This window comes from Symphalangus syndactylus, chromosome 9, assembly GCF_028878055.3.
Source record: "Symphalangus syndactylus isolate Jambi chromosome 9, NHGRI_mSymSyn1-v2.1_pri, whole genome shotgun sequence".
NCBI classification, from domain to species: domain Eukaryota; kingdom Metazoa; phylum Chordata; class Mammalia; order Primates; family Hylobatidae; genus Symphalangus; species Symphalangus syndactylus.
The window spans coordinates 93,461,519-93,485,998 of NC_072431.2; the positions used below are offsets into that span (position 1 = coordinate 93,461,519).

The window sequence follows — 24,480 nt, forward strand, 5'->3', positions numbered from 1 at the left end:
GATGTGCTTGGCAAGACTGAGCTGAGAATTTTGGCATTTTCATTTTTCCTTCTGGCTTGATTTTTCATCAGCCTGCAGTTCTGGAATTCATTTCCATGGTATATTTGGAAAATTCAAATTGGCAAGTGATAAACACAGAATTTCACCAACTATCCCTTTGAAGGCTTTCAGAATGATCAGAGATGCATCATGTTGGCCCTTGTTCTTCAGGCCCATGTTCTTCTGGGTCAGCCCATTCACTTATTAGGTCTGTGGTGCCCCAGGAACTTCCAGACCTTGACTCTCCAGTCCTATGAATGCAAATCATGGTCACCTCTCCAAGCCTGGTGCTCTGGAAGAGGCAGGAAGAAATGCATGGGTTGGGGATCTGTTTATAGATGGGTATGCATTTTGTGGATCCTGGTGTTATTTCTTACTGTTTGTAGGTATTACTTACATGTTAGGCATTTTGTGGGTAATAAAAAATAGCAAAGTCCAGGGAAAAAAATTCGTATTAATGACTCATATTTTATAACTCAGCCTTAGGATGCTTGGAAACAATCCCACCTGCTCCAGCTGCTTGCTTGGGGAGCTGTGAGGCCACAGTGGGGTGTGCTGCTCAGGGTGCTCCACAGATGGATACCTGAGTTTGAATCCTGAGTGCCCCACTTTATTAGATGGCAGCTGGAGACATGTTATCTGAATGTCTTGGGCCTTCGTTTCTCCATTTGGAAATGGGGACTTTTATAGCACAGGCCCATGGTAAGCTCTGCATCTGCATTTTCTGTCACTCTCCTAAGCTTCCACAGATGTCCAGGCTTATCACAGAGAGCTCAGCATCCTGGGACCAAAAGATAAAGTGACAGTGTGGCAGGGTTTGCACATTCTGCTCAGGATCATCGCCCCATGAAAGTGAGGAAAAGAGATGCACGTGCCTGTGTATGGGAATGTTTCTATGGAATATTATTGATATCTCCCTTTGAGGATAAAAAGAGTTGTAAAAGGTCTTCTGACTATGTTCAGTTCAGGTTTTGCATATGTTTTGGTCTTAAAAATGCACCATGTAAAATGATCAGAGATAACTATATACTGGTCAGCCCAAATACTAGAGAAATATCTCTCCAAAGTCTCTTTAATGAAATAAAGTAGTTTCACTGAGCCAGTAGTGGCTACACCTCTGACCCATTGGGGAAGAGTCCCCACTTCTGATCGCACACCCTTGGGAGATATGGTCTGATTCATTCTGCACTGGGCCTGTTGCTGCTATGGAAGCGATATCAGTGTGTTTTATGTGTGTGGGCTCATGCATGTGCAAGTGTATGTATGAGGGCATTGCATAAGAGGGCTGAGATGTAGGTGGAGAAGAGCCTGCTGCATATACGCCCTACCTGTTTGGAATTTTCATGGGGCTAAGTACACTGATGACCTCCTTCATAAGAATGAATTAATCAAACAAAAATGGGTTGCAGCATAGCCATGTCATAAACTGTAGAGACCATTACCATCACCTTCATTGCTAGCAAGGAACATGAATCCTGATTAAATGGATACTCAGTGGAAGCATCCAGTTTGGGACCAGGAGCTGGAAAATGAAAGGAATGGGTATAAGTGCCACCTCTCTTAGTGCCCAGTAAATGGAATCCCTTCTTCTGCTTCTTAAAGGCTCAATATATATGGTGCTCATTTCAGTTAAGACCTATAGGTGAACTAAGGAGAATTTGGACAGCCAGTTTAGAAATTACTCTATAATAGTCACTATATTTTTTATTCAAAAACACACGCATACCACCTAACATTCTTTTTTGATTTGTGGATTATATTTAAAAAATATTACAAATGTATAAGAATTACATCAGATTTAGTAATAATACATTTAATAAATCATGCTTATGGAAAGGAATAAAATTTGATGAGATTGAATCTGCCCCAAGACAATATGGGATAAATGGTACTGACAGTGCCTGCTCCAAGCAGAACAAAGAGTACAGGTTGTAACGTGTGAGCAAAATAGAAAGGGATTTCTTCTGACCTTTATTCAGATGCCCAGCGGTGATTCCCACCCAACCCCCTGAATTTTCTAAGTATTCGATACTGTGATTCCCTTCTCCTTTCTGTGGACAGCACATAGTAAATCTGAATGTGTTCAGAAGCTGGATGATGGGCTACCTGTCATCCATGTGGAGCCTGTGGAGTACAAGTCCATTAGGTGTATGCAGAGCAGCTTCCTGCCAGTTCTTGGGAACTTGACAAGCAGTCATCCAAATATCATGCTAACAAAATCTAGGTTTCCCTCTTTTTGAGGCTCACCAGCAGCTCTGTAAGCTCGTATGTACTTTTTTAAACACAGTCTAGAAGGCGAAAAAATCGCCAGAAAGTCCAGGTTAACTAAATAGAGCACCCAGTCTGGGATCTCCATAACAAAACCACTGGACAAGATCCCATGGAAAAATGCTTTGGAAGTTTCCTCGAAGATGCTATAGCTATTTTTTTGTGAAGCGGCCCCTCTAAAAATATCGATGAAGCTGCTTATTTTCTAGAACTAAAACCATGACTAGCTAGGTGAACGAAAGAGCTTATCTGCTAGCTTTCAAATAGATGAGGGGGAGAAGGATTGAAGGCTAAAATAAAATTATCTGTTTACCTTGCAATTTTGTCTTAAAAATGAGTTTTTCAGGATAAAAATTACCTTAAAAAACTTTATGACATTTCACATAGTGTGAACAATAGTAATACATAGTCTTCCTACCTTAGTGCTGACGGATCTAATAGCATCTGTATTACCTAGTGAATGTGGTCTTTACGAACTTGCATGCTCTCTCTTCATAAACCTCCTTACTAGGATAACTACCAAGCACCAGACTGTACTGTCTACCCACCCTCCACTTTAACTTTGGATTATATGATACAACCAGAATTTGCAGTCATTCAAAAGAAAGATGATCTTACTCTCATGTAGATGGTCTTTTGTAATGGCTTGAAATAGTGAGACCCTCCGTCCCATTCTCCAAAAAAATGCCTTTTTCCATTTTATATGTGGAAGATTAATTTTGGGTTAGTCTTCTCCTCCTTTACAAAAACATCTCTTAGCGGTGATTCCTAAACAGTGATGTACGTAAGAATTCCTGGAGTGCTTGGGAAAATATTCATGACTGTACCCCCTGAAATTCTGGCTGGGGAGAGATGCACTTGGACCCCAGGAATCTGCATTTAATGAGAATTTCTAATGTAGGTGATTCTTGTGGATCACACTTAAAGAATCTAGAGCTTGAATCCCTTGATTCAAATCCTGGCTCTGCTACTTTTTGTTGTTGTTGTTATTTCAGTCAAGTTGCTTAACCTCCTTATGCCTCAATTTCCTCATTTGTATAAATAGTGTAATAACATCTCACAGGGCTTTTGGGAGAATTAAATTGGTTGATCTAGATAAAGTGCTTAGAATGCACTGGATTATTAATTGCTGGGTTAATTCCTGGATTATTAATTGCTGAATTGTTATTAATTGCTGGATTAATTCCTGGATTATTAATTGCTCAGTAAATGTTAGCTAGATCAACCCAACAAATCACAGACGTCTTGAAATAGATTGTTTCAATCAGGTTGGTATTCTGTTAATCTGTCATTCAGATCAGCTGAGGAATATATATCTTGGGTTATGTTGGTGTGTTAGGATGGGCAAGGAGTCATTTAATGGAGCACTGCAATGGGTTGTCATTGCTCGTAGGATAAGAACCAGACTCCTTAACTTGGTCTCTAAGCATCTGCTGGTCTGGTCTTACACCATCCTCCCAGTCATTCTCACTGTGATCCATTCACATTTGGCTTCTTTCAGATTTTCAAAGATGCCGTGTTGCCTCCTAGCACACATGTGTTCTGTTTGGGTCACTCTTCCCTTCACTCTCAATTTATTAACTTTTACTCTTCCTTTAGATCGTGGCTTGATGTCACTTTCTCTGAAATGCTTTTCCTGATCTCACTAAGTGATTATTTGTGCTAAGACAACACAGAGTTCATAGCCCTGTTTTTATACTCCATATCACAGTTATGCTTAATATTTTTGCCTCCTCTACTAGAGTCTGCAGGTTGTAAGGCAGAAACCTTGTCAGTTTGTTGTATCACTAGCACAACTGCCTGGCATATAGATACTTGCTAAATATTTGTTGAGAAAATTATTAAATTTTGATTGAGGAAGACTTGGATGGAATGATGGTTTTGGCATAAACAGTGAGGATTTGGACAGCCTTTAAGAGGATGGGAAGGCAAAGAGTGGGTGTCCCCATGGCAGAGGAGACTAGGCAGGACAGTTTAGAGGAGATGTTCCAGAAAGGTGGTAGAGAAAACCTGAGCCATCCACCACCCTGAGGGTGAAGGTTGTCTGGGCAGAGCTGAGAAAGATTGACAGTGTTGGCATTGGGTGCTGTACCTGGGTGAGACTTTCTTCCTATACTTAGTGGCATAAAGAGACAAAATGGAAAACCAGGATTCATATTCTTGAAGGTGCAAATCCAACATCAAGACCCATGGGTGACCAGGCATCATGGCTCCCACCTGTAATCCCAGCACTTTGGGAGGCCAAGGTGGATGGATCACCTGAGGTCAGGAGTTCGAGACCAGCCTCTCCAACATGGTGAAACCCCATCTCTACTAAATATACAAAAATTAGCCAGGCATGATGGCACATGCCTGTAATCTCAGCTTACTGAGGAGGCTGAGGCAGGAGAATCGCTTGAACCTGGGAGGAAGAGGTTGCAGTGAGCCAAGATTGCACCATTGCACTCCAGCAAGACTGTCAAAACAAAACAAAATACCAGTGGGCTATAGCTGAGCATTGGAGTTGGATGGATATGGGGTTTATACTGAGCTTCATTTAGGAAGAAAGGAGGCCGAGGGCGACTGTTGCTGTTTGGACAGTGGATGTGTGGTAGATGGATAGTTCAGCTTGGCTTCAACAATCAGAAACACACAAAGAGCAGGTCCCAGCCTCCTCAGAAGCCTCATCTGGGTCATTATGGGCTAGGGGTCCCAGGCTTGCAGAGACCTTTAAGGAAGAGAAGGTTCTCCTTGAGGTTGTTATGATGCCAAGGCAGATGACGATAGGGCAGAGAGTAATTCCTTTCTCTCTGACATAAGCCCAAATCGGTGCCTTCAGTGACACTTACCATTTTCCATCAATCTCTGTGGAACTGAGGGCTTCCGCAGACCCCTGAGTGAGATTGCCACCTTATGAGCCCCTTCGAGTCTGACCAGGATGTGCAGCCATTCACTGCTCAGTGGCGACCCCTGCTGCTAAGGAGAGAGATGGCAGCACATTCAGAGTTGGTGACATTAATTCTGGTCATGCAACCCGGGGAATTTGGAGCAAGCAGGGGAGGAGTCTGAGGGGATGAAAATGGGCTGAGAAAATCCAGGGAGATCCCTAGTGTTCAGGGTGCCTTGATGAGGTGCTAATGCAGGAAAGAGCTGGGCCTGAACACTCCGTACTTACAAAATCTTCCACAAGCCGCCAGTGTAATCGCTTCATTCCAAAGGTTTGCTAGGAACCACCGTGGTGCCCTCTGAGGAATACCATTGCAAACTTTAACTTTTATTTGTGGAGCTCTCAGTGCTGTTAGGCAGCAAGTATTTTTAAAGATACTCCTCTAATTCTCTAGGTTAAAAGTTGCAGTAATTTTAATTAGGGGTGGAGGCTGTTTATGTTTGTTTACATCCTGGGTAGGAATTAGAGTATAGATCCTCCCAGTGGAACCTCTGCTGGGATGCTCTCGAATGCTTGCATTCCTGGGTATGTGAGCACCCCTGGTGTGCGTGCATTGTGTGTACATGGCAAGGTATCGCGAGGTGGTTCTATGACATTTCTGGACAAAAACTGTATGTGAAGAGAAGGTAGGAGAAAGCAAACTCACAATCAGATAAAAGTAGAGGGGAAGAGATGAGATTGCCGTTGATTATGGGTCTGGCAGCAGATGTTCTACACGAATCCAACTCGCTGCAGCCAGTCTGTTTCTATGGCAACAGAATCAGTAATTATTGAGCCCAGGCACTCCCCCCTTTCTCCCAACAAGGTGGAGGCTGATAAATACGAACTATCTCCAGCCCATCACCAGCTTTTTCTTTTTCTTCTTGTCCTTATTTGTTTTTTAGTTCTTTATAAGAAAAAGTGGGGGATATTGAGAAGTACCAAGAAGGGGAGCTATGTGTTTATTGACAAAAGAGCATAGGACACTAAAATAGAAACGAAGTTATTATTTTTCTCTTGTGCTACTCTAAGAGAAAAGCTCTTCCTAGAAAAGCCGATGATCTCTGAAGATGCTAAATAGATGAGCAGGAGTTTCCCTGAAATGGAGGCGCCCTTTGATTGGCTGATCTTTCCTCGACTCCTGCCAATCGGAGCATCCCTGGGCTCCAGCTCCATAAACATAAGCAAAGCTACATGCTTATTCCTCTGGACTTGGAGTGTATACCATTCAAAGGTGTGCGGCGGGTCTCTGTTCACATGGCTCAACTGGAAACCTGTTTCGTGAACAAGCTTACTCAGGAACCATCTGGTGGTATTCCAGCACATTGTTCTTCAGGGGGACGACTCTAAGTCGCTTTGTGGTGGCAGCAGCTTAGAATCAGTATTTGTGGTTGGGAAAGATGGACTTACGGGAGCTTGGTGAGTAAACCTCCGTCTCACACATCTGTCCACCGGTATTATCAGCCTGAGCTAAATGTAGCTTTGTCCTATTGTCTGCTGAGAAAACTGAATTGGAACAAGCACATGGAAGAGCAGGCATTCAAGGGTTCCCATGATGTAGGAGACTGTGAATTCAAAAGACTGCATGCTTTGCTTGGGTCTGATCCGATTTGTAGTTGACTGTACATTATACTTGGACATTGGTTGTCTTGTTAGGATTAGTGTAAGGAGCAGAGTTCTGCTTTATTTCCCTGGGTGTTGATGCGTTTCAAAAGAAAATGCTTTTAAAGCTACATTAATAATAAGAGTCAACCCTGTGTCTTGCTAGGAAGAGAGAAAAAGGTGCAGGCACGGAGCCCGGAGCCGCTTGATTGTGTTGCTGGTGTTTGCATTGTGAAGAGAGATGTTATTACAATCGTCTGTCAAACACTTCTTCAGACCCCCAGCCACGGAACGAAGCATCTCTTCTCCGTGTGCCACTGTTCTCTGCTTGGGAAATGTGTAACTGAGCAAGGTCACGTCCTTTCCTTTTATGAAACCTGTCTCCAAATTGAAATATGTTTTTTAATTAATTGCAAAGATAAAGTGAAGTGCAGTTGGAAAGATTTTAGCAGTCAAAAAGCATGCTTCAAAATGACTCTATTTTGCATCCTTTCAAACCTCTGAAAAACCAGAGAGGGTTTGCAAAGTTATATTCAAGGATTGGCTCTCTGCCAGGAAAGGGATGCTCTGAGCTATTGCTCTGCTCCCTGGGGTTTAATTTTCTGACACTGGTGATGAAATTTTCAATTTCGTTGGGTAGAAACAGGAAGAACAAGAAAGCAGTACTATAAACAGGCAATAGAGGGGCAGCGTGGGGAACGAGAAACTCTTTGCCTGTAGGGACCCTTCTAGCTGCAAACTTAAAAATGTATGTGGCAAGATGCAACCCAAGCACAGAGCAGGATTCCAGATGAACTATAATCATTCTGAACGGGGAGAGGAAAGGTAATGCCATTGGCTTGGGTGCAGAGAGTGGGGCTGAAGTCGGGGCTTCTATCTCTGCCTAATATCTTTTCCCCTGTTTGTCTCCTGATTTTGAGGATTCATCACTGTTATTTTTTTAAAATGTGATTTCCTGTCTTATGTGCCTGAAAGTGTCATAGCACACTTGATGTCTTCTATTTACCATCCACTTGACTTCAAATAATGGAGAGAGGAAAAGAGAATGAAGCATTATGATCTGGTTTATGAAGAAATGAACACGAACTAGTCAAACGAGAAATCTTATTGGTTTGTCCTTTTTAAAAAATGTCATTTTGCATAGGAGAATGTTGTGGGTCTTCACGTGGCTTTAGAATAGAATTCACTTTATCCTAAATGGGACCTGTGATGAATGGTTTAAGAAACAGAAGAGCTAGGAAGCTTTCGCCTATAGAAGACTCAAGGCAGGGTGAGGGTGACTGGGTGTCTGGGAGAGACCGTCTACTCTGTCTATTAAAAAAAGTAGGGCTGACGTTGCAGGAGAGGGAGAATTTCCTAACTGTGGGTGACCATGCATCAGGGACACCTGGTCACTTGACAAGGTCAGTGACCTGTTTGTTAGCTGAAGGCCTTTCTAGAGATGTAGGCTGCTTTCTGATCCCATGAGGCTCCAGATGGCTGGATACATTGAGAATTCTGCCTGACTGGAAGAGCTTGTGTGCATGTTAACTCTGCCTGCTGCACCACACTCCTCAGTACACCTCGATGCTCGATTTTGAGGAAGTCTGATTTCTAGAGGATGTGCATTAAGTGGCAGTCAGCTCATTAGAGTCAATGTCCATTTGCCTTGGCCCTTTCTCTCCCCCAGTAGTGTCACTTTACATGAGCGAAGTGCTGGCACCTGTTGGTAAGAATGAGAGAAGAAACCAGCTTTTTATGGAAGCAGTAAAAAATGTTTATTAAAAAAAAATCTAAAACAGTAGTTCTTAAGCTATTATTGGATCATGGAACTCTTTAAGAATGTGAAAGCTATGAACCTCCTCTCTGCTCCCCACATCCAAAAAAAATGCATTCATGCACAAACATAACACTTTGATAATCAGGCATCTTAGGGTAAAGCAAGATCCCTGTCCTGGGGGAATAGCCAAGAATGTATCATACCCTGAAGTTCATTGTCTCCTTATTTTCAGATGGGTCCGCTAAATGCTGCAGCCCCATCTCAATCTGTCCTGAGCATTTACTGTGTGCCAGGCACTGCTCAATACATTTTATATGTAGATGCAATAATCCATTGAATCTTCCAGCAGCCCTAATGGGACTAATTTTTTTTTTTACCTGTTTTAGATGAGGAAATTTAGTCACCAAAATATTAAGGACCTTGCTGGTGTTTATCCAGCTAGGAACTGACAAGTGCTTGGTGTTTCATGCATGTCCATGTACTTGTTGCTGCATTCATATGTGGAAGGAGAGTGAGTAGATAGGGGAAGATGGTTTCATCAGCCTGTCAGTCTGTCAAGTGGAGTCAGACCACAGATAGTTGAATTAAACAATCATCACAATAATTAAAGTAAAATTGAAAAGGCATTTTGGGGTGGTTGGGTGAATTATTAATAATGCCATGTGGGAAATTTGAGCTAAGTAAAAGCTCATCACAAAATGCCCCATTGGTTGCCCCTTTATGTTACTGTGTGATGCACCATCTCATTCCTGTAGCATTTATTTGCCTGGTATGATTTGGGTCAATTTACCTAGGAGACCAGTTCCTTCTGGGCCATCTGGGAGAGGTGACAGGTTACCAGTGTCCCATGGCTGCTCTTTGCTTGCATTTGCCAGGAATGATTTGCAGTGGCCAAAGCAATGGCGAGGGTGATGAACAACTAGGAACAACCAGGCAGCCAGTTTGGGGGTGCCCATGAACTGTAATGGCTGTAGGAATCACCAGGGCCACCATGCTTTCTCAAGACCTTGTGAGCAGGGGAGGCGGGCCCAGCTCAGAAATAGAAACTGTGTTCCTCAGAGTTTGAGGGAGAATTGATGGCTGCTATGGCAATGTGGAGCTGGATGGGTGTGTGAATCCTCCACTCCTGGTTCAGTCACTGCATCTCCCCTTCTATCTGTTTTATAAATGGATTCACAATGAAGATGTAACAATAAAAAAGGAGAAGGAAGGGGTTAGGCTGCTAGAAGGACGAATAAAAGCTATTCATCTTATCAAGATGTCTTATCTGACATAAAAAAACAAGTAAGATTGCAATGCTAAGTGGAAAGGAATCTGTAGGGGTCATGGTAACAGGTTTTTAAAACACGGGTTCTTGGCTATGCTTGCCTAGTATTATGCACTTTCTAGTATTATACGAGGTATGTAAATGTGTAGAAGACATTTTAACAAGTCTACAAAAAATGTACTACAGGGACAATATAGCAGATCTCATTTTACATCGATGCTCTCCAATGGAAATATGATACAAGTTATGTATATAATTTTAATTTTTCTAGTAGTTCACCTGAAAAAAGTAAAAATAAACAGGCCAGTTAATTTTAATGATATGTATTATTTTACCTGCTATGTCTAATTATTATTTCAACATGTATCTACAAAACTATTAACAAAATATTTACATTGAATTTTTCATGTTAAGTCTTTGAAATATGACATGTGTTTCACATTTACAACACAACTCAATTTGGATACTGGATTTTCACAGGAAATCTGTATTTAGATCTCATAAAATTCATAGTTAAAAAAGTAGATTCATCTGCACAAGTTGTTCCAAACATACATCAAAGTTTTCCAATAACTGAATTGAGTATTGGTTTTTAAATTTAAATGAGCTAAAATTAAATAAAATTTACAATTCAGCTGCACAGTCACACTCACCACACTCACTCACCAAGGCTTCCCTAGCCACGTGTTTAGTGGCTACTCTACTGGATGGTGTGGCACTAGGATCTCAGAACATTCCTCGCACACTAGGCCAGTAACTTCTCTCACTCCATCATCATGCCACGGCACCTTTATCTCTTTTACCTCCACAAGGTGCCTGGACCACCTGCTCTGGTAATAGAGAAGCAGAATGTTAGTGTTCACAAACATGTTAACTTTCGCTTTCACCGTTGCTCATAGTGAACTCAAGATGGACAGCTAAATCTTAGTTTCTCCATTACACTGTTTGGCAAGGGAGAATTAAAATAGTATGCTGTTTCCTCTTGCAGAAAGTCGGCACTCATCCATCTGTGGCATTTCTTTCTTCTTCCTTACTTATCTTGGCCCTGCTGTTTACTGTGCTCTGTGGCGCCTCTCTCAACTCAGTATGGAATGTGGGTTTAATTTTTATTATAAACAAACCATAACTGAGAAGGTAAGTCTGTTACAAGCAGATAATTCTTCATGAAGACAAGGATAAATTCAGGCTAAGGAGTGATTTAATTGCTATCATCTTATTCAATTCTACAAATTTTGTTTAGCGAGAAAATACTGACTAAATAGTTCTTTCAGCTAATTTGGTCTTCAAATCCATGCCTTCAATACCAGATATTATCCTATATCTTCACTCCCCAAAAGATTTAATGTAAAACTCACCATGAAAAAGTAATCAATCTCTTCAATAACTAGATCAAAACCATCCTGCAAAGCCTTCCTAGAGGCATCTAGTCTTAGTCTCCTAATGATGTCCCCAGTTGATGATTTCACCCAAACCAAATGGGTGAAATGAGCGAGCTTTGGAAAAGTTTAAGAGGCCTGAGCTTAGAGTGAGCTTTGGCCTCCATTTGCCAAAGCTCACTCTAAGCTCAGGCCTCTTAAACTTTCCTTTAGCTCTATTAAGAATTCTGCAAAACAGTAGGAAAAAAATATCCATGTGATTGAATACCATCTTTCCAATCAGGAATGCCTTCTGACCCAATGATCCCCATTTCCTGCATTTTGGACAGAATTCCCAAGAATGCCTTGTGAATGTTGGTTGGAGTATATTGTATGGGTCCTTTACAACTTCTTTCTTTTGATAATATTACTTAACTTTTTGTAGTGAAGCAACACTGGTGGAACAAATAGATTAAACCATAGGCAGGGTTGAATCTCAGAGCAAGGTGAATTGCTTTGCGTATCTGCTGATTTTCAGCCAAGCCAAGGCCTAATGCTCTCAGTCATGAATGGAAATTAGTGATTTGGGATTTCAGTAAGTGCAGAGATGCTGGGAAATAGCTGAACATCACATACATAAAATTATCGTTACAATAAGTATCTTTGGATTACCACAGGATTTGGAAGTCTACTAATTTGCTAGCTCATTTCAAGCAATCTGTGATATTCTAGAAATACAGGACTAGAAAATTATTCATATGATGACAAGCAGTAACCTGGAATCCAGTGCTTTAAAGTGTGGTTTCTAGCTTAGCATCTAAGTTTTGCAAGTTATTTAACCTTTGTGCTTCTCAGCAACTTTACATGGGTAAACTGAAGTTTAGACTTGGTGACTTCCTGTGTCATATATGTGTCAAACTTCTGAACTATCTATCCATCTGTCTTCTGGTGCCCATGTTCCATTGAAAATAACAGTCTTTCCAGGTGTATCCAGATTGAGCTTCAGAATCCTTCTTAACACAGCACTAAGTCAACCACTAGTGAGATATCAGAATTGTTTTACAGCTGAAACTGATTTTTCATCCCTCTCTTATGTCCTTGCCTCAGCTCAGTGCCTTGTGCAAGACTTTGAAAAAAAAGCATACAGGGAATTATCATCAGTATGCAGGGTTTTGGTGATAAGGCAGACAGCTCTTTACTCATCCTCTTGCTCAGCTGTTCCGTGGAGGTGTTGCCATCTGACAAGGAGGGCTGCAGCCTTGCGCTTTGGGAGCTCACTTCTCTTTTCCTTTGAGCTGTAAGTGATGAGAGACCTGTCAAGGAGAGCTGTTCACTGGCATCATTCCCAGACCTGGAAAGTATAATGAAATAAAGTTTCTTTCCAACTTGGTTGGAATTCTTGCAGCTGAACATTTAAGATAGCATCTGGGGCAGTTCTGACTTCCACTTGCCTGGTTGGAAAGAAACATCCATCAGCTAATGGAACTCAGGCCTTCACACTGGTAGCCCAAGTCAGGGCTGCTCTGGGCAACTCAGTTCTCACTAGCGTCATCTAGGCCACAGGTCCCAGCAGGTGAGATGGAGCCCCCTCCTTGCCTAATGAGCCAACAATTTGAAGTCTGCATTTCAGAAACTTTGTCATATACAAAGAGGGATATCAAAGCAGGAGCTGGTTTGAAAACCACCAACATTGGTACTGTCCCTAGACCTAGACTACTTAATGCTAAAGGTTCCAGGGCACTCTTTCTAGTACCATGAGGGTAGTAGCAGAGCCACATCTTTTAGCTTTAGAGATTGATGGGGGGGGGGGGGGGACAAGGGATAAAAGCCACGTCCTAGATTCCCTGAGTCAGGGTCAAATATCTGGGCAAAGTAGGCATAAGAAGCTTTGCAAAGACCACCTTATGAGCCATGCTTCTGTCCCCTCTAAAATTTTCTGAGAACTGGGTAGAGGGACTCCTTAATCTCTCTGAACCTTAGCTTCCTCATCTGTAGAAAGGGAAGAAGGTACATTTCCCATAAGGCTGTTAACAAATGAAAATATAAATGATGTATGTGTGAGTGATTAGTAAATTATAATATGTATGTGAGGGGAAAATAGTCTGATTCCATCCCTTGGGTAGAAGCCATTTATTTTTCATGTCTCACAGAATGTCTAGTTCTGCTCTTTTGCCTTGGAAGTTTCTGTCTACTTTCAGATTATTCTCCTAAATAATTCTCGGACACTACCCCAACCCTCTAGCATTAAAGGCCACTCAGAGAGAAAGGCACTACACTTACAAGCCAGGGCCTGGGTCAAGTTTCAGCATAGCCACCAAGTAAGATTTAGGTTTTGTCATGTTGCCTCTCCAATCTTTAGTATTTTTTCTCCTGGATAAAAATATGGATCTTATCGACTCTACCTGGTACATAGAAATGTTTAGAGAGCACATTTATTAATATATCCCATGTACTCTGTGGAATGTAAAATAAGGGCTTACTATTATGCTTCAAATCTAATATCTCCTAACAACTCATCCGTGTTTATTGAGGAGGAATAATTGGAAACCTATTTCTAGGGTAGCAGAAGTTCCAGAATGTGGAGCTACAGTGATGTGTAGTTTCCTGGTTTTGGAAGCCAGTCACCATCAAATGATACTGTGCTTCTAGGGAGATGCCTGGCGGCATTCAAGAAGGCTGTGACCTGCCATAAATAATCGGTGGCTTTTACATTTGTAAGTCAAGATGTTCTTGGTCTCGGCAGATGGCCCACAAATCTTCCTGGATAGCTGAGCTTTAGCCATCCTACCCCAACTCTTTCTTCTTCTTGAAGGCATAATGAAAGCTTTGAGAAACATGTACATTTTTGGTTCTTTCACATTGCAGGTTCCCAGCCACTTCTTGATGACTTTCTTCTCCACACCCCCTCCACTCCCGCTGGCCATGCACTTCATACCCATGATGTATTCTGTCAAGAGAGGAGAAGGGGTGATTTCTTTCTCTGTCACATCTGGACATCTATTTACTGTAAACTTATAGCATCCTAGATCTTGAAGTAACCTAAGTCCTAGGATGTCAAATAGATTTCATCTGGTGACAACTTAGGTCCCCTGGTGTGGCTTCCTGGGGCTCTACATCTGGGCTCCATGAGCCAACAGGGAGTGAGGGGAGTGTAGTAGCATGCAGTTACCTTATTACAGGTAAAGAAAGTGAGGTTCAGAAACATTCATTGACTTGCTAATATCCACTGTTAACAAGAGACAAAGTTCACATTTTCTTGCTCAGTTTATTCAATAATCAATGTTTGCTGAATGCCAACCCTGTATCAGGTACTGTTCTAGGCCTTGGGATTCCCAGCTGTGAGTATATATGGATTAACCTGCATGGAGATTTATTTTTCAGGCAATCATTAGCCTCAGAGTTGGAATTCCCCAGAATATGGAAGCTACAATAAGAAAAAATTTCAACAAACCACATTTATTTATGTATTCACGAAGTCATCTGTGCATTCACCTATGCGTTCATTTCCCTGTCTGTTTACCTAAAGAAAATTTATCCACTTTCAAAAACTGGGCCCTTGTAAGAGCTGTTTGAAAACTACTTGAAAGTAATTGGTGAAAACAAATTGTCCAACAGCTATCTTTGCCTACTGCCCTCCTTCCCCTCTAAACACCTAAGAGAAACTGAACTGTAAAAACAAATTCAAGAGGTGTACGCTATCCTAGTTTCACAAAGCAACCTACAAGGAGAAACCTGGGCAGACCAAATTTTTTCTACTTTATCAAAAGTTTCTGAACTGTTAGAACTGTTAAGGGAGAAAGAATTTGCAACTAAGGTGATCTAGAACTGTTGGAATTCCATGTGACTTGGGTAGAAGTATAAATGGCAATGGATATGAAAGTCTCTTATCCCCAAATTTGAACACTGTAGGTAAATATACAATAATCCTATCCACTGTGTGTGGTGATCTGTCTCTGTCTACCACTCTGACTCCCCATTACTTGCCTCAAGGCCAAACCAATGTCAGAAACACTTGCACTGATGGTTTTAAGAGCTGTACTCTCTGTGTGCCAGGCATTTTGCATATTCCTTTAGTGGGATTTCATAAACCTTTTTAAAAATGTTCAGGTAGTGATTATTTTAAAATTACCACATGGCATGCTCTGTCAAGCAACAAGTTTTATGGAAGAGTACATCCTCCTATGCTCAAAGGATAGAGGGCCAGACTCAGGGAGACTCTAATTCTGTCTCTGTCCTTTTCCTAACAGTTTCAGTAGCGTGTTAAAAGCAGTGTTAAAAGGCATTTTATCCCCTTTTATAGATAAGGAAACAGACACAGAGAGAGTTAACTTATTATCTGGTTAGTAAGTGGCAGAGTGAAGTTCAAATCCAAGTGTGTCTTGATTCCCAAGCCCACGTTTTTACTGAGGTCAGGTGCCTCTATTTCAACACCAACTGTACGTAGGTCTATAGCTAATACACTGGAAAAGTAATCTTCAACCTGGGTGCTCATTCTCCTGAACGGTGTGAAGACTTTTCAAGGGAAAGGAAGGCATGGATAATTAGCCTTTCAATAATCCATTTTCAGATTATCAGTTTCCACATGTACATTAAAACTGATCATCTTGCAACTGCACCTGTGGCTTTCACACCAACTTTTCCCAACCACTGTTCTCCCTCTTGATAAAAGAAAGGCCCCTGCTCACCTCCATCAGGTCTTACTATGTGTTGCTCAAAGTATATAATCCTTCTCTGAGAGCCAAACAAAAGGACTTATGACTTATCTTTTAAATAAGGAACCATAAGTGGGTCCCTATCACATTAAGAGATGTGTTCCCAATGGGATACTTCTCTTGGGTTTGGAAATTATGTATCAAAATTTGTAATAAAGTCTTGTTTTAATTAGTTTATACTAATAATAATTATGCTGTTAAGCTCAATCAAGAAGAAAAGTTTTATCAGAGCCTTCTGTTCACAGGAAGTATTTTTTAAGTTAGATTTCAGTGTGTATGTGTTTTTGTTTCAGAGAAATATGATAGGATGATTAATAAAAGATTTTTAAGCATAAAATTCCATTATGATAAAATTCTATATGAGTAGAATTGAGGTAGAGTGGGGAAAATGGGAAGTAAAATGGGAGTTTGGGTTCCAGGTCAGGCGTTAGTGGATGATGGCCTGTGGGCCAAATATGGCCCACTGCCTGGACTTGTAAATACATTTTATTGGGACACATGTGTGCCCATTTTTCTGTGTAATGTCTGTGGCTTCCTTCATACTACAGTGGCACAGTTAAGTAGCTGTGACAGAGACTGCCTTGAAAGCCTAAAATATTTAGTATTTGGGCTTTTACATAAATCCTACTGACCCCTATTCAAGGAGGAAAATAATGATTACAATTTCCAACTATTCGAAAAGAGATTATTTGTGTATTTTTAAGTGAGTCATATGGATCTCAAATTACTATAGTAAGTATCTTCAACTATATATTGAAAAGATGACACACAGTTTTATCTTTTTTTTTTTTTTTTTTCAGACAAGTGTCACTCTATTGCCCAGGCTGGAGTGCAGTGGTATGATCTCAGCTCACTGCAACCTCCGCTTCCTGGGTTCAAGCAATTCTCCTGCCTTAGCCTCCCAAGTAGCTGGGATTACAGGCATGCGCCACCACGCCTGGCTAATTTTTCTATTTTTAGTAGAGATGCGGTTTCACCATGTTGGTCAGGCTGGTCTTGAACTCCTGACCTCAGGTGATCCACCCGCCTCGGCCTCCCAAAGTGCTGGGATTATAGACGTGAGCCATGGCTCCCAGCCAGTTTTATCTTTTAAATGTCAATTTGTAGTACACTGAAAATTATATTCTTTGAAACTGTTTCAACTTTGATGAAAATTTTCTGTTGTTTTGTTTTTGAGACTCGCTCTGTCACCCAGGCTGGAGTGCAGTGGTGCAATCTCAGCTCACTGCAACCTCCGCCTCCTGGATTCAAGCAATTCTCCTGTCTCAACCACCCAAGTAGCTGGGATTACAGGTGTGTGTCACCATGCCTGGCTAATTTTTGTATTTTTTTAGTAGAGACGGGGTTTCACCATGTTGCCCAGGCTGGCCTCGAACTCCTGACATCAAGTGATCTGCCTACCTTGGCCTCCCAAAGTGCTGGGATTACAGGTGTTAGCCACCATGCCTGGCCTGATGAAAAATTTCAACTGTTGACTTAAAAATGTCTGAGTGATACATATAGTTTTTAAAATAGGGAGTGGGGAGATCACTGCCTTAGAAGACAGGATCACGAATGTGGCTTCCATAGTTCAAGACCATCCTAATGATGGGCTGGAGCTTGTTTTCTTCTCATGGAGCAGATTGAGGCCTATGTGGGCATCTCAGCCCTCACTCAGGCTATTGTTCTGCAACTTAGAGGGTAGCTGGTAGTGACATAGGGCCCTAATGGGACATTGTCAAAGCACAGTCTCCTAAATGCCAGGCCTCAGTTATATAGATCAGAAAAATTTTCCCTGTACGGGTCTTCTGATTAGCCAGCTAGGGGAGAAAAAGAACAGCAGTCTCGCTCCAGGAGGCAGAAGGCTGGCCTTTATCAGGATGTACCTGTAGAATGAATGGGAGCCTGCACCATGCTCTGGTTTCACCGATTGGGTTGTACCACTCAAGTGGACATTTAAGCCTGCTTAGAAACCTTGATGCATGTTATAGTTTGAAATATGTCCTCCTCAAAAATATATACCAGAGTCCTGGCCTGGCATGGATGGCTTACGCCTGTAATCCCAGCACTTTGGGAGGCCGAGGTAGGTAGATCACCTGAGGTCAGGAGTTCGAGACCAGCCTGGTCAACATGGCAAAACCCTGTCTCCACTAAAAATACAAAAATTAGCTGGGTGTGGTGGTGGGCGCCTGTAATCCCAGCTGCTCGGGAGGCTGAGGCAGGAGAATCACTTGAAACCGGGAGGTTGAAGTTGCAGTGAGCTAAGATCGCACCATTGTACTCCATCCAGCCTAGACAACAAGAATGAAACTCTGTTTCAAAAAATAATAGATATAGATATAGATATATAGATTGAAGTCCTAACCTCAGAAAGTTCCCTTATTTGAAGATAGGGTCTTTACAGAGGTAATCAAGTTAAAATGAGGACATCAGATGGACCCTAATCCAGTGTGACTAGTGTCCTTATAAAAAGGGAATATTGGATGCAGAGACAGACATGCATAGAAGGAAGATGATGTAAAGAGTGACACAGGGAGGAGACAGTCATCTACAGGCCAAGGAGAAAGGCCTGGAACAGAGCCCCTTACAGCCTTCAAGAGGAACCGACCCTGCTGATGCAGACTTCCAGCCTCCAGAACTGTGAGACAATGAATTTCTGTTGTTTAAACCACCCAGTGTGCCATACTTCATCATGGCAGCCCTAGCAAACTGATAGAGTGCACTCAAAAGCACAGATTCTTTTCATGGACTTTCCAAAGCCCAGGGACTTCTGTTTCTTCTAGCTGTGTTTTGAAATTGCCACATGGCATGGGTCATCAGGATACGAATTGTTATCTCCTTCCCCTAAGAGCAATTAAGGTCAAAGACTGGAGCCAGAGCTCTTGGGTTTAAGTCCCATTAGCTGTGTGACCTCTGGCCCAAATGTTGTCTCTTGTAAAATAGAGTAACAATACCTGCTTCTTAGATTACTTGGAGGACCAAGTGAATTAATAACATGTAAAACTGTTGGTGCTCGGCACATAATAAGTGCTCGACAATGAAACGTTCATTGCCATTGTTGGGGGGCCAGAAAGCAACCACTGCCTGAGAGCACCCCAGGCACATGAATCACACAGCAAGAAAGAAAGCCCGCATGCTCCCCTGGAATTCTAGAAGTTTTATTTGTGAAATTACCTTACAAATGTTGGAGAGGTTTAAAAAAATCTCTGCTTGTCTTTTCTCTAGTTTTATCTTGTCTTATTCTTGGAAAAGTTAATATTTGAGAATAGCTAGCATGTCCTATTAATCCCTTTTTTAAAAAAGGATCCGCTCCGACACCAGTTGGCAGTTAGGTTTCATCAGTCACTCGAGATTATGGATTAACTCACTGATCTTTTTACCCTTTGAGCTAATTAGCCTCTGGACAAATACCGCTAGTCACAGAGGCCAAGCACAGCTGACCAAACACACTTCAAAGAGTAAATTTAGTGAGTAAATAACGCCAGGCTTAGATCTCTTGGTAATACTGCTTTTCTGAATCACTGGAATCTGGATGATCTTTCCTTCCCAGGGAGAGATGGAAGTGTAATGTTTACAACCCTTCAAACCAACAGAAAAAAATGTAACGAATTAAGTCAGCCACTTCCTCCCTTAACTGCTCCTGTTCCCCCATTTAAAATGATTTCTTTTCTTATGTCTTCAAATAACAAGCTCAGTTTGACTTTAAATGGCTTAAGTGTATCCTTTGGGACGGTTGTTTAATAGACCTCTCTCAAAGGGAGGCTTCCCTGGATGCCCAGCTGAAATGTAATTTTTCTCAATTTAATTTAATTATCACCACCTGCCAAAACTTTCTCTCACCTCCACAAAGCACCTTGAACGGTTCATGCTTCACCTTGGTGGTAAGGCCTGTTAAGTACTTGTAGATAATTATCCTTTTAACGTTTGGTGAAACTCAGTATTTCTAGACCTTTCGTTCTTTGCTAAAGAAGACTTCTCCAGGTGGTCCTTTCCAAGCTCCCTTCAAGTTACGATGACTCATACACACAACTTCACCAGTGAGGCCCCCATACCTAGGTTTCCACAGCTGCAGGGAGAACATCTCCCAAGGGTGGGCCCATCTCCTTGGCAATGGCAGTGAGGATGGTGTATCCATTCTGATGTCCAGCTCTGTCAGGTACCAGGATGCTGGAACGGCAAGGCTCCTGGCCTCTCTCCTCATGTCTCCCTCATGTGAGCAGCCTTATCCTGTGCATCCATGTTCTTCTGAATGCCATGTTTCTTCCTAATCCCACTCTGGAGAAGCAGGAGTTTCAGATTGAGTGGCCAGCTCTGACACTGCACAACCACATACCTAAGTAACTCAGGTTTTGTTTTTTGTTCTTGCATTGAGGAAAAGAGAAGACAGGAAGCTATTGTGCTCTTATTTCAGAAGAGTGGTAAAAGTGTGGTCATTTTGTCACTTGTCACCAGTATTCAGTGGTTCAACAAAACCTTTATCAAGTGAATACTACATGCCTAGTAATGTGCCAGGGACATGGAAGGAATTCAAAAAGAATACAATCCAGCTTTTGCTCTCAGGGATCTTAGAAAACAGTGAAAAGCTTATAAGATTGTAAGCAACATTAGCTAGTTAACCACAGGGTGGGAAGCCTCCAGTGGACTAAGTTGCAGTCCACTGTTTTGTGGCTACCACATTTGGAAAAAGCACACTCCACACTGGCATGGTTTTCCCAGCCAGGTTATCATGTCTGCTGCCCAGCTGCATCTGGATAAATTGTGTAATATGATTTTATTGTATAGAATGCATGCATCTGTGTGTATCTGACAGAGGAAGATTACCAAGAAATAATTTGAAGGTATTAGGTCAGCGTACAGCATATGATCCCTGGTGTGTGTGTGCGTGTGTGTGTGTGTGTGTGTGTATTAAGTGTATGAATGTATTTGTATGTGTGTGTGTGTGTGTTTACATATATAAGGAAAGCCTGAAAAATGAATACAATGCTATCAAGAGTGGATAATGCTGGAGAATGAGACTGGAGAATCCAGAAGAAGAGTTTTATTTTTAGTATAGTATTCTTCAGTACATATTTTTACTATCAGTATATTTTGACTTTTATAATAATTTTATTTAACCATCAAAGTGACTTCTTGAAAAATATAAATCTTGTTAAAATATTAGTAAAAATAAAACCCCTTACAATAATATGAACAACAGGGAAGCGACTAAAGGGGTTCATAAAGGGAATGTTTTACTCTTGACTTTAATTATTAAAGAAATATGATTTATTTAGAGTTTGTTTTGGAAATATTTAAAGCAGTGATTTTCATTCTTTACTGGATATAGTCACCTTTTGAGTCTTTTAAAAATTAAGACCCAGCCCCAGGATCGTCCTAGATTTTCTAAGCCAGAATTTCAAGTGAGGCTTAAGCAAGGGTGTTTTTAAACAGCACACACCCCCACCACATACTACACACATATACCACCAGCAGCTTCCTCAATCAATTCTGATGTACACCAACTTAAGGCATAAAACTAGGGAAGTGATGAAAGCAGGGGGAAGCAATTGTGGCTGTAAACATACTGAGTTAAACTTCCTGTGAAATGACACAGATCTTAAACTGGGTTGAAAAACAATATATAATATCATGAATATTGAATTCACCACATATCACTATCACCCAAATATGAGAAAAAGCTAGAAATGCAAGAAAAAAATGAACAAAAATATAGCTGGACTGACATTCATTACACTATTACTCTATTATGTTAAAATATAATATATAGAATACTTCAATAATATAATTAATGTGTCCACTAATAGGTAGGTACATACTGAATTGATACCTTCCACTGAGAGTATGCCTTATTTTTCAGTATCCATGCAACTTTTTCAAAAATGCATCACTTACATGGCTAAAGATCCTCAATAAATTCTCAAAGGCTTTTAAATAACCACTGAACCAAAGAGGAAATCTAAACTGCTACCAAAGATTACAAAAATGATGACAGTGAGAACATCGCATGCCAAAACTTATGGGATATAGCCAAAGCTGCCCTCATAGTATATTTGTAGCCCCAAAATTATTATTTTTAAATTATTTATATAGAAAGAATGAAAACAAATGAACTCAGGATATAACTCATTTTAGAAAATAACAACAAAAGCACCCAAAGAATATAAAAGGAAAGATAATGAAAGGCAATAAACTAGAAAATAAAAGAAATAATAGAATCAATAAGTGAATCTAAGAACTATTTCTATTAAGGCAATTATTTAATATAAATAATTGACAATTGACATTGATAATCTATCAAATAAAATGTACAGAAAATGTAACAATTACAAAATTTAATTGAAAATGACATAGAGACATAGAGCTGATTAAAATATTATTAATGAATTTAATGGGTGGCAATATGCCAGTGTGCTTTACAAAGCTCAGTTAGTACACCCAGACATGCATGCCTGCACAAACAAAATAACTATAGGCTATCTGTGAATAATATATTTGGGATAAAATATATACATTGCTAATAAAGCAAAGTATCATACTTTGCCAGTTGAAGTATAGATTAGTACAGTCTTTCTGAAAATGGCAATATGTATTAAGAACTTAAAATTTTCTGTGATATTTATCCTTCTATTCCAAGTCAAAGACTTTATCCTAAGAAAATCAGAAGTGCAGAATAAATATTCTTTGATATTTTAAGAGAGACCTTAGGAAGACTCATGTCACTGGAGTGAGCTGATTATATTAATGGTTGTGGGGAGAAATAAAACCAATAGAATGATTTCATCTAGAAAAAAAAGCATGGAATTATAAACTTAAAAATAATTCTGGAAGACTCTGCACCACAATGTTAACACTCATTATTGGAGTGTAAGGATTACAAGTGATTTTTAACTTCTTCCTTTTATTTTTGTATTTCTTCCTAATATTATTCAATTAGAAGGTAATATTTCTATAATTAGATAATAAACTTACTAAAACAAAAATTTAATATAAAAATAATGGAAGGGTTATAATAACAGGCAAAGCACATAAAAAAATCATGCCTGTATAATATATTGAGACTGAGGATGCCACCAAATCCTGATGTTCCCTGGTTAGTTTGTTTACTTTCCATTTCCCTGAAAGGGACATGAATGAGAGGTGGAGGGAGAAGATATTAGCTAGGATGTGTTCTCTTTCCAAAGCCTGAATTCTTTTTTATTTCGTGTTTCCATCATTGGGTCTTTTATCATTAATCTCTAAGATGTCAGCCGTTCATCACCAGGTGCCTGAATCCCTACCAGAAACTCCTTTTGGTATTACCTATCCAGGGACACGGATTTCTCTTGCTCTTTCCTTTCTCTGTCCTTTCTCTCCCTGAATCTGAGCTTCTTTCTGGAAGTGGTCAGCAGCACCCTCCCTTTGCCACAAGTGCAAAGTTTGGCCAACACTCCCCCTAGTGGCAATTTAACAAACTCCCGAACTGACCAACCCAAAAGCCAAGGACGAGCACTGATGCCACGCTGGGTTAACTGGGGCACTTGTTAATTAAAGACATATCACTGGGCCCTACCTCAGGAGTGTGGCCCAGAAATAGGTATTCTTTTTTAACAAGCATGTAAAGCATGGGTTTTGGTCCCATTTATACCCTTCCTTTGTCATTTTTATGGAATACATAGTGATTGGGATTCAGTTTTTTATAGAAACTTGATTCCAATTTTTAGTACTGAATGTGAAAAAAACATTCAAGCTTCAAATCAATTGGCCTAGAGCATATATTTCTATATATTTTAGAGAAGAGAAGCAATATGATAAGAGATAAGCTCTGGTAAACTAAATATACATTTCTAAAATGAATAGAGACCAGAGGCGTTTGTTATTAATGTCCTCCAGTGAACACTTGTGAAAAGACTAGCTGCTACTTTATTCTACCTGCAGCTACGTCAGTGTATGAATTACAACCAAGCACGTTACACCTTGGCACTGTTGCTTTCTTATTCTCCATGTCTATTTCTAAACATCCCCTATACCTGAAATTTGTTCTCCAGTGGCCAGCGAGCCAGCCTCTTTGGAGCAGCCTGCTGATTTAATCAACATGCTGCTTATCATGTTTTCCAGATGGTAAATGCATCTCTTAAATAAAACTGGCCCTAATTTGAACTGGTGTTTCTATTCTGGTCCTTTCTGAAGAACAATTTGTCTTATGGTCAAAGTTTCTTTTTCATTATTTCTCTGTAGGCTCTGGTGATGTCTTTTTACCACTTCTTTGTTCAAAACTGTCAAGTGGCACATTAATTCAATTCATTGATGCTAATCATACATGGAGGAACAAGAAGACAGTTCATATTAATATCAACACATTCCTCAAATCATTTATCACTTACACGTAAAGTTGTAGAGAACAGATTTGTCAGAATTATTGATTGAGAAAGGAAAGAACCGTTTGTTGTAGAACCATAGATTGGTGTTTTCTCTTCATTGCTGCTTCTGCTTCGAGAAGGAATGTAATCTTGTCATGTGAAACAGCATTATTTGGGGAGCAGTAGATACAGGCCAGGTTTTTAGGAGTCTCACTTAAAAACCCATGGTCTTAATATTCAGTGTTACACAAAGGATTC

The 24,480-nt window shown here is 40.5% G+C and overlaps 1 protein-coding gene across 15 annotated transcripts in view; it reads left to right on the forward strand.

Annotated features, from left to right (window-relative positions):
- The window catches only part of ELMO1 (engulfment and cell motility 1), a 594,311-nt gene that overhangs the window by 454,727 nt on the left and 115,104 nt on the right, over positions 1-24,480 (forward strand). The window contains exon 1 of one of the 15 annotated variants that reach the window (XM_055293405.2): positions 6,412-6,631. The exons of the other annotated variants lie outside the window; for them this stretch is intronic. The gene's annotated coding sequence lies outside the window, so the exon portion shown is untranslated. Of the gene's footprint in view, positions 1-6,411; positions 6,632-24,480 lie in introns of those variants that run through there. 15 annotated transcript variants of the gene reach the window in all.